This window comes from Erinaceus europaeus, chromosome 21 (genome assembly GCF_950295315.1).
Source record: "Erinaceus europaeus chromosome 21, mEriEur2.1, whole genome shotgun sequence".
In the NCBI taxonomy this organism is placed as follows: Eukaryota; Metazoa; Chordata; class Mammalia; order Eulipotyphla; family Erinaceidae; genus Erinaceus; species Erinaceus europaeus.
In genome coordinates, this window is record NC_080182.1 from 15,186,383 (window position 1) to 15,196,191 (window position 9,809).

The window sequence follows — 9,809 nt, forward strand, 5'->3', positions numbered from 1 at the left end:
TCCAGGGAAGTCTGGTTGACATCATGATAGTATCTGGAACCTAGTGGTTGGAAAGAGAGTTAACATACAAAGCCAAACAAATTATTGACCAATCATGGACCTAAGGGCTGGAATAGTGCAGATGAAGAGGGTGTGTGTGTGTCCATTTTGTAGATAGCTAGTAGGCATATTTTCCCCAGCTCTGTTTTTCCCTCCTCTCTGTCCTATCTCCCAACAAAACAACAATGGAAGAACAAGATGGCTTCCAGGAGCAGTGGATCTGTAGTGCAGGCACCAGCCACAGCAATAACCCTGGAGGCAAAATAAAATAAAATGCAGTTGGCTGCTTCTGGATAGTAAACAACCCACCCCACGAATCCCATGTCACTGGCCGACACCCTCGGCTCACTTCTTTTGTTGCTGAGTAGATCTCAGTGTTCAGATGCTGGGTTGCACGGGGGATGGATTCCACACTTGTGGATCAGAGATAATCTACACCTGCAGATTTGGCACTGCTGGAGGTCCTCTGTGCTAGAAAAACAAACTCACACCTGAAATAGATAATTATACCTGTGCAAATGAGGCAGTCAACATTTTAAAATGTTTTGAACAGAAGTGACTCCAACTTGGCATTAAGCCATTTTTTTTTAACTTTATTGATTCCCTTTTGTTGCCCTTGTTTTTTTATTGTTGTGTAGTTACTACTGTTGTTATTGATGTTGTCGTTATTAGATAGGACAGAGAGAAATGGAGACAGGAGGGGAAGACAGAGAGAGGGAGATAAGGATAGACACCTGCAGACCTGCTTCACCACCTGTGAATCGACTTCCCTGCTGGTGGGGAGCCACTACCTCAAACCAGGATCCTTAATCTGGTCCTTGGGCTTCAAGCCAAGTGTGCTTAACCCACTGCGTTGTTGCCTGACTCCCTAAACCATTCTTTTTGTTCCTGTGGAAGGTCAACAGGTAAATATCTTTCTTCTTTATGGGCTGTAGGGTCTCAGTTGCAAGTTCTGAATGGTGCTCTGTAGGGTAAAGGGAGTCATAAACAATTCGTAAACTAAATAACTTCACCGCATTTGGTTTAATGTGGGACAAGGCCAATGTATCCAAAAGATTGTAGTTTGACATTCCTGTGCTTTAACTTTTCAAGGAAGCACAGTCTCTGAAATGTCTGACGAGCTGATTTTTTTTTTTTTCTGCATCGGTGGAGTATCTAGAACTTTTGTAGTATGAGGCTAGAAAGTTGGTTTTCAGCATTGGAATAGTAACACTAATAACAATAACTAATGCTTATGTAGTACTCATATAACAAACATTGTTTCAAGTACCTTACTTCTCTCTATCTCTGTCTCTTTATCTCTCTTTTAAAGTACTAACATTTCCAAATCACTTTATTGGGATGTTAATAGTTTATAGTTCAGTGTTGACACATGGCTACAATTTCTCATCTCTCCCTGATAATGTGTCTATAAAAAACACTCTCACTCCCATTTAAGTCCTTTTCCACTACATATTTTTTTCTTTTTCTTTTCCATTAGACAGATACAGAGACCACAACACTGAAACTTCCTTCAATGAAGCAGGGACTAGGTCATTTATTTATTTATTTATTTTGACTCTTTTAAAAATATTTATTTCTTTATTTATTCAAATTTATTTCTTTATTGGGGAATTAATGTTCTACATTCAACAGTAAATACAATAGTTTGTACATGCATAACATTCCCCAGTTTCCCATTTAACAATACAACCCCCACTATGTCATTTATCATCCTTCATGGACCTGTATTCTCCCCAGAGTCTTTTACTTGGGTGCAATACGCCAATTCCATTTCATTCCAGGTTCTACTTGTGTTTTCTTATCTTTTTTTTCAACTTCTGTCTGAGAGTGAGATCATCACATATTCATCCTTCTGTTTCTGACTTATTTCACGCAACATGATTTTTTCAAGGTCCATCCAAGATCGGCTGAAAACGGTGAAGTCACCATTTTTTACAGCTGAGTAGTATTCCATTGTGTATATATACCACAACTTGCTCAGCCACTCATCTGTTGTTGGACACCTGGGTTGCTTCCAGGTTTTGGCTATTACAAATTGTGCTGCCAAGAACATATGTGTACACAGATCTTTTTCGATGGGTGTGTTGGGTTCCTTAGGATATATCCCCAGGAGAAGATTTACAGGATCATAGGGTAGGTCCATTTCTAGGCTTCTGAGAGTTCTCCAGACTGTTCTCCACAGAGGTTGGACCAGTTTATATTCCCACCAGCAGTGTAGGAGGGTTCCTTTGACCCCACACCCTCTTCAGCATTTGCTGCTGTTACCTTTTCTGATGTATGACATTCTCACAGGAGTGAAGTGATATCTCATTCTTGTCTTGATTTGCATTTCTCTGACAATCAGAGACTTGGAGCATTTTTTCATGTGTTTCTTGGCCTTTTGGATCTCTTCTGTGGTGAATATTCTGTCCAAGTCCTCCCCCCTTTTTTGGATGGGGTTATTTGTTGTCTTGTTGAATCTGGCAAGCTCTTTATATATGTTGGTTATTAAACTCTTATCTGATGTATGGCATGTAAAGATCTTCTCCCATTCTGTGAGGGGTCTCTTGGTTTGGGTAGTGCTTTCTTTTGCTGTGAAGAAGCTTTTTAATTTGATGTAGTCCCATAGGTTTATACTTGCCTTAGTCTTCTTTGTAATTGGATTCGTTTCATTGAAGATGTCTTTAAAATTTATGCGGAAAAGAGTTCTGCCAATATTTTCCTCTAAGTATTTGATAGTTTGTGGTCTAACATCCAAGTCCTTGATCCACTTGGAATTTACTTTTGTATTTGGTGAAATATAGTGATTCAGTTTCATTCTTCTGCATGTTTCAACCCATTGTTTCCAACACCATTTGTTGAAGAGACTCTGCTTTCCCCATTGAATAGTCTGGGCCCCTTTGTCAAAGATTAGATGTCCATAGGTGTGGGGCCTCATTTCTGGGCTCTCTATTCCACTGGTCTATTCTATTCCACTGGTCAGGACTAGGTCATTTATTTTTATGATTTATTTATTTTTAGTCGAAGGGAGAGCAGAGCACACTCCATCATTTATAATGCTTCAAATCCAGCCCCAGGCCTCGTACTTGTAAGGAATGTGCTCTCCCCACTGAGCCACTTCAGTAACTTCTCACTTAATCTCACAAGTTTGTGTTTGTTTGTTTTCTTTTCACTGGAACACTGCTCAGCTCTGGCTTACTTAAACCTAAAACATTGGTGCCCCAGGCATGAGAGTCTTTTTCCACAGCCATTAAGTTGTCTCTCTCACTCAATATGTGATTAATTTAATGTTGTTTCCTGACTGGGGATGTAGCTTAATGGTTGAGCACAGGTTTCACATGCATAAGGGCTGGGGTTAGATCCTTAGCGTGCGCGCGCACACGCACACACACACACACACACACACACACACAAAACCTCTCTCTCTGTCTTCATGTTGTGTCACTCTACTGTTTTTTAAAAATATTTATTTATTTATTCCCTTTTGTTGCTCTTGTTGTTTTATTGTTGTAGTTATTAATATTATTGATATCATGTTGGATAGGACAGAGAGAAATGGAGAGAGGAGGAGAACACAGAGAGGGGGAAAGAAAGATACCTGCAGACCTGCTTCATTGCTTGTGAAGTGACTTCCCTTCAGGTGGGGAGCCGGGGGCTCGAACCGGGATCCTTCTCTGGTCTTTGAGCTTTGCGCCACGTGTGCTTAACCTGCTGCGCTACTGCCCGACTCTCCACTCTACTGTTTTATGGATAAGAAATTTTAGGGGCCTGGTAGTGGTGCACCTGGTTGAGCACACATGTTACAGTGCACAAGGACTGGGGTCTGGGGGCTTGATTTCTTTGGCTCCCTGAATGACATGATGGAACATGTGGGAGACTCGGACTCAATAAACTTGGTTTTAAATCACTGTCACTGGGCTCGATTTTCTCATCTGCAGATTTTGTCAGTAATATGATTTGTATAACAAAGAGTTTGAGATTCAGATAAAATTGATCAATAAAAGCATGATGTATATACTCCTTTGGACAGAATAGCTATTAAGTTAAAAAAGTGAGTGTGGTCTTTTCCATGTTAGTGATTTTTTTCCAGAAGCTTGATTACGAAGTCCAGAAAATTGGATTGAGTTTGGATTTTATTATACTTGGTATATATTTATATCTCTATAGATATATGATGATGTCATTAAAAAATCTTACTAGTAACTAGAGAAAACCTTTGTCAAAGCAAAAAATATTAGATCCAGCATTCAGGCATTTCCCCTAGAATAAATGGTGTGAAGCTTAGAAATACCAACAAAGAGTTGGGCGGTGGCGCAGTGGGTTAAGCGCATGTGGCGCAAAGCGCAGGGACCGGCGTTAAGGATCCCGGTTCCAGCCCCCGGCTCCCCACCTGCAGGGGAATCGCTTCATACGCGGTGAAGCAGGTCTGCAGGTGTCTATCTTTCTCTTCCCTTCTCTGTCTTCCCCTCCTCTCTCCATTTCTCTCTGTCTGATCCAACAACGAATTGCGTCACCAAGGGCAATAATAATAACCACAACGAAGCTACAACAAGGGCAACAAAAGAGGGGGGGGGAAGAAATACCAACAAAGAAATCTATCAAATTCCTCAGAAGAGATGAGAGCCTAGAAACCTGTCTTTCTTGACTGACTGCAACCCACCCATCCCCTGTGTGTGTTTGTGTGGGATTAAATGACCTCTCAAGGTTCCTTGCAGCCTGTGGTTTTGGTTTTGATGTCTGTTTAAAGATTATGCTAATACAGCTCAAGTGAAATCCTTTGTACACACACAAAAAAAAAAAAAAGAAAAGAAATCCTTTGTACACAGTGTGGGATGAAAAATACTGGCTCAGGACCTGAATCAATATGACTGCCTAGTTAAAACTGTATACTTGAGATTAGCAGGACTCAAAATGCTCATGTTTTATATAAACCATTGGATATTTTCTCTCTTCAGGAAGAATTTTTGTAGCTGTAGTGTGGACTGTAGCAAGAGGGGGAAAGGTTGATAAAAATGCATTCAGATGCAGAAGGATTTAGATCATTTTAATATCTAAGCTTAGTTATCATATTGAGGTTCAGAAAGATGAATGAATAATAATGCAGAATTCAATGATGCGGAAAGTAATTCCCCCCAGACAAGACATTACTGGAGTAGCATATTAACTAGAAAAGAGTCATTGTTAGCAAAGAATTGGGAATTCTCCAAATGTGTAAGTATCATGTGTCTAATAAGCAACCTGTATAATATTTTAGAAGAATGCCCTCTGGAGTTAGTCTTCCTGTGTTCAGATGCTTGTTCTGACCTTACAGGAGTTCTGTGAGCTTGAAAATTTATTTAAGCTCTTTTTATTCCTGCTCCTTTTCTGTAAAATAGGGGTGACTGGGAGTCGGAGAGAGCACAGTGGGTTAAGTGCAGGTGGCGCAAAGTGCAGGACTAGCATAAGGGTCCCAGTTTGAGCCCCTGCCTCCCCACCTGCAGGGGAGTCAATTCAGTCTGCAGTTGTCTGTATTTCTCTCCCCCTCTCTATTTTTCCCTCCTATCTCCATTTCTCTTTGTCCTAGCCAACAACAACATCAACAACAACAACAAAACAACAAGGGCAACAAAAGGGAATAAATAAATAAAGACCAAAAATAGGGATGACTGTAGCTCTTATTACGATCATTCTGAAGATTAAATTAGTTGATACTTGTACAGAGGTTAGCACAGTGTCCAGGATATAAATGATCTAATAAGAATTATTAATATTCTTTTTTTGGGGGGGGAACAAATAAGTTTTTATTTTTTACAAATACACTGAAGAGTCCTGCAATACCTCCAGCACTGGATGCTATCCTGGCCCATAAGTCTGCACACTCCTTTGCAACTGGTCCTGTGATGGCAGAACCTTTCATTTCCCCTTTATTGTTTACAATGACTCCTGCATTGTCTTCAAAATATAGAAATATACCATCTTTTCTCTGGTATAACTTTTGTTGTCGAACTACCACGGCTGGATATACCTTCTTTCTGAGCTCTGGTTTACCTTTGTTGACTGTGACCATCACCATGGCACCCACACCAGCAGCAGGAAGCCTGTTCAGTCATCCCTTGATACCCTTCACGAAGATGATATATAAATTGTTGGCTTCTGTGTTGTCAGCACAGTTGATCACAACCCCAACCGGAAGCCCCAAGGAGATTCGGAATTTGGCTCCAGAGGACCCACCACGTCCTCACTTCGACATCTTGAACGCCGGAAAGAGACAGAAAAAAGCAAGAATGGTTAATATTCTTTCTTTCTTTCTTTCTTTCTTTCTTTCTTTCTTTCTTTCTTTCTTTCTTTCTTTCTTTATTTTTTAAGAAAGGATTAATTAACAAAACCATAGGGTAGGAGGGGTACAACTCCACACAATTCCCACCACCCAATCTCCATATCCAACCCCCTCCCCAGTAGCTTTCCCATTCTCTATCCCTCTGGGAGCATGGACCCAGGGTCATTGAGGGTTGCAGAAGGTAGAAGGTCTGGCTTCTGTAATTGCTTCCCCGCTGAACATGGGCGTTGACTGGTCGGTAATGGTTAATATTCTAAGTATTATTGTATTTTAGTTTGTTTGGTTTTTGCTATTGCTCCTTTAAAAAGATTTATTTTTATTTATTTTATGAGAGAGATAGAGAGAAGAGAGGGTGGCCAGAACATTGATCTGCTGGATGGTGCTGGGATTCAAACCTGGTACCTCAAACCTGTAACATCTGAGGTCACATCCCTATCTAGTATTTTATTTTATTTTTCTGAGAGAGTGATCACACACAGAGCACCACTCCACATGGGCTTTCATTTGTTGTATGCTTGTTGCTTTCGTGTGGTACCAGGGATCAATTCTGAGGCCTCTTGTCCAGCACACTTTCACAGCCCTTCAAATGTATACTAATTGACAGACTGTTATGGAAACTGTAAGTATTGGGTTGTCAGAGAAGTCATGATGCATTTTTATATCCCCCCAAAACAAACAAACAAAAAACAGGGTGGGGGTAGAGAGCATAATGGTTCTGCAAAGAGATTCTCATGCCTGAGGCTCCAAAGTCCCAGGTTCAATCCCCCATACCACCATAAGCCAGAGCTGAGCAGTGTTCTGGTAAAAAACAAACACACACACACACACACACACACACACACACACACAGGGTGAGGGAGATAGCAAGCATAATGGTTCTGCAAGTCAACTCGCAAGCCTGAGGCTTCCAGGTGCCCGGTCCCCAGTCCCCGGTCCCAGGTTCAATCCCCCACACCACCATAAGCCAGAGCTGAACAGTGCTCTGGTAAAAAATAATAATAATAAAAAAGCATAAGATGGGGGAGATACCATAATGGTTATGCAAACTGACTCTCATGCCTGAGATTCCCAGGTCCCAGGGTCAATCCCCCCACACTACCATAAGCCAGAGCCGAGAAGTGCTCTGGCAAAACAAAACAAAACAAAACAAAGCAAAACACACCCAGAAAAGTATGTCATGACCATTCCAACAACCCAATAAGCAATAGGTGGAGATTCAGAGCCTTCACTGGGGGTTGGGGTGGGGATAGTAAACCTCTGGCTTCTAATCACCTTTTAGCTATATCCATCTACTTCCGCCTCTTCAGCTACGCTGCTGCCTTTCAGTGACATCTGCTGCTGCAATAACGTCTTAACAGAATTCCTGGCTTTTGCATTTGCTTCTCTACAACCTGTTCTCATCCCAGAAGTCAGAATATCACTTTCAAAACCCAAGCCGTGCACATGACCTCTCTGCTCTTAATCCTCCTGTTGTTCCTTTCTCATCAGAATAAGTACTGAAGTTTTTACAAGGATACACTAGAGTCAGCATAATATGTACTTTAGTCCTGTTCATCTCTTTGCAGACCTTTGAATATGTCTGTCATGTCCTTTGAAAGGTCATTTGCCCTGGCTGCTCCCTTTGCTTTCAGGCTCTTCCTTCAATACCCATCTGATTAAATTCTGCACTTCCTTCAAGACTGTTCAAGTGCTACAATCCTTGTGTGATCATTCTTTTGAAATACTGCTTTCTACTCTCCACCTCCATACAGCTAAGCACTTTCACTCTACTCCGCTTTTTTTTTTTTTTTTTTCACCTCCAGGATTATTGCTGGGGCTTGGTGCCTGCACTATGAATCCACTGCTCCTAGAGGCCATTTTTTCCCTTTTGTTGCCCTGGTTGTTTTATCGTTGTAGTCATTATTATCGCTGTTATTGATGTCGTTGTTGTTGGCTAGCTAGGACAGAGAGAAATGGAAAGAGGAGGGCAAGACAAAGATGGGGAGAGAAAGATAGACACCTGTAGACCTGCTTCACCGCCTGTGAAGCAACTCTCCTGTAGGTGGGGAGTCAGTGACTCTAGCCAGGATCCTTACGCCTGTCCTTGGGCTTTGTGCCACGTGCACTTAACCCACTGTACTACCGCCGGACCCCTGCTGTTCTGCTTTTTAATTTTCCACTGGATTAGTCACCTTCACGTAGCTATTATGCCTATTGTTTATTTTCCTTTTATAAATATTTTACTTGGGGGGGGGGGTAGATAGCATAATGGTTGTGCAAACAGACTCTCATGCCTGAGGCTCTGTCAAGTTCCAGGTTCAATCCCTTGCACCACCATAAGCCAGAGCTGAGCATTGCTCTGGTTAAAAAAAAAAAAAATTCAAAAAGTGGTCCAGGAAGTGGTGCAGTGGATAAGGCTTTGGACTCTAAAGCGTGAAGTCCCGAGTTCAATCCCCGGCAGCACATGTACCAGAGTGATATCTGGTTCTTTCTCTCTCTCCTATCATTTCTCATTAATAAATAATTAAACTCTTAAAAAAGCAAATAGAAATGGAATTACTTTACAAAAAATATTTTACTTATTTATTGATTGATCGGATAGAGACAGGAAGAAATTGAGAGGACAGAGAAGATAGAGAGGGAGTGAGAAAGAGAGACACCTGTAGCCCTGCTTCATTGCTTGCAAAGCTTCTTCCTTGCAAAAGGAGGACTGAGAGAACTTGAACCTGGGTACTTGAGTGCTGTTTGTTTTCATTTTGTTCCTGTAATTTTCTAGATAAGAGGGTATATGTATTTTTAACTGAAGCATCCTACCCATCCCATGTTTGGCATATGGGAAATGCCTAAAAACATGCTTAATAACTGGATGGCTGAATCATTGTTATTTACACCTATGAAGAAAACATAAATACACTCTATGAAACAAAAGGTCTCTGATGTACATGACCACTCCTTCCCAATACCTTTTCCTTAAGGGGCAATCAGTCTGTGTGCCAAGCATTCTGTTAAATGTTTTCTTTTTCTTTTCTTTTCTTTTTCTTTTTTTTTAAGAATTTATTTATTCATTTATTCATGAGAAAGATAGGAAAAGAGAAAGAACAGCCATCAGTCTGGTGCATGTGCTGCCGGGGATCGAACCTGGGACCTCATGGTCTAGAATCCAATGCTCTATCCACTGCACCACCTTCCAGACCACGTGTTAAATGTTTTCTATGTCTTATTTCTTTAAATCTTTCAAATAACCCTTAGAAACAAGGTGCAGCTTTTATACCCGTTATGCCCAGAGTCCAGATCTCACGCAAAGAAGACCAGAATCACATGCAATGGCAAGAGCCTTTATTAGCAAGTGTCAGGCTGAGCTTCACTGACGGGAGATAGACGACCCGGGACTGACTCATGGTTGAGCTGTACGCAGTATCTCTTTATTCATGCAAGATGCAGCACAATCTAAGCCGAGCTAAACTAAGCTAAAACTAACACTAAAGTAAAACTC

At 41.2% G+C, this 9,809-nt stretch overlaps 1 pseudogene; it reads right to left on the bottom strand.

Moving 5' to 3' along the window:
- Positions 1-961: 961 nt before the first annotated feature.
- LOC103108646 (large ribosomal subunit protein uL14-like) lies at positions 962-6,250 on the bottom strand (annotated as a pseudogene).
- Between the last annotated feature and the right edge of the window lie 3,559 nt (positions 6,251-9,809).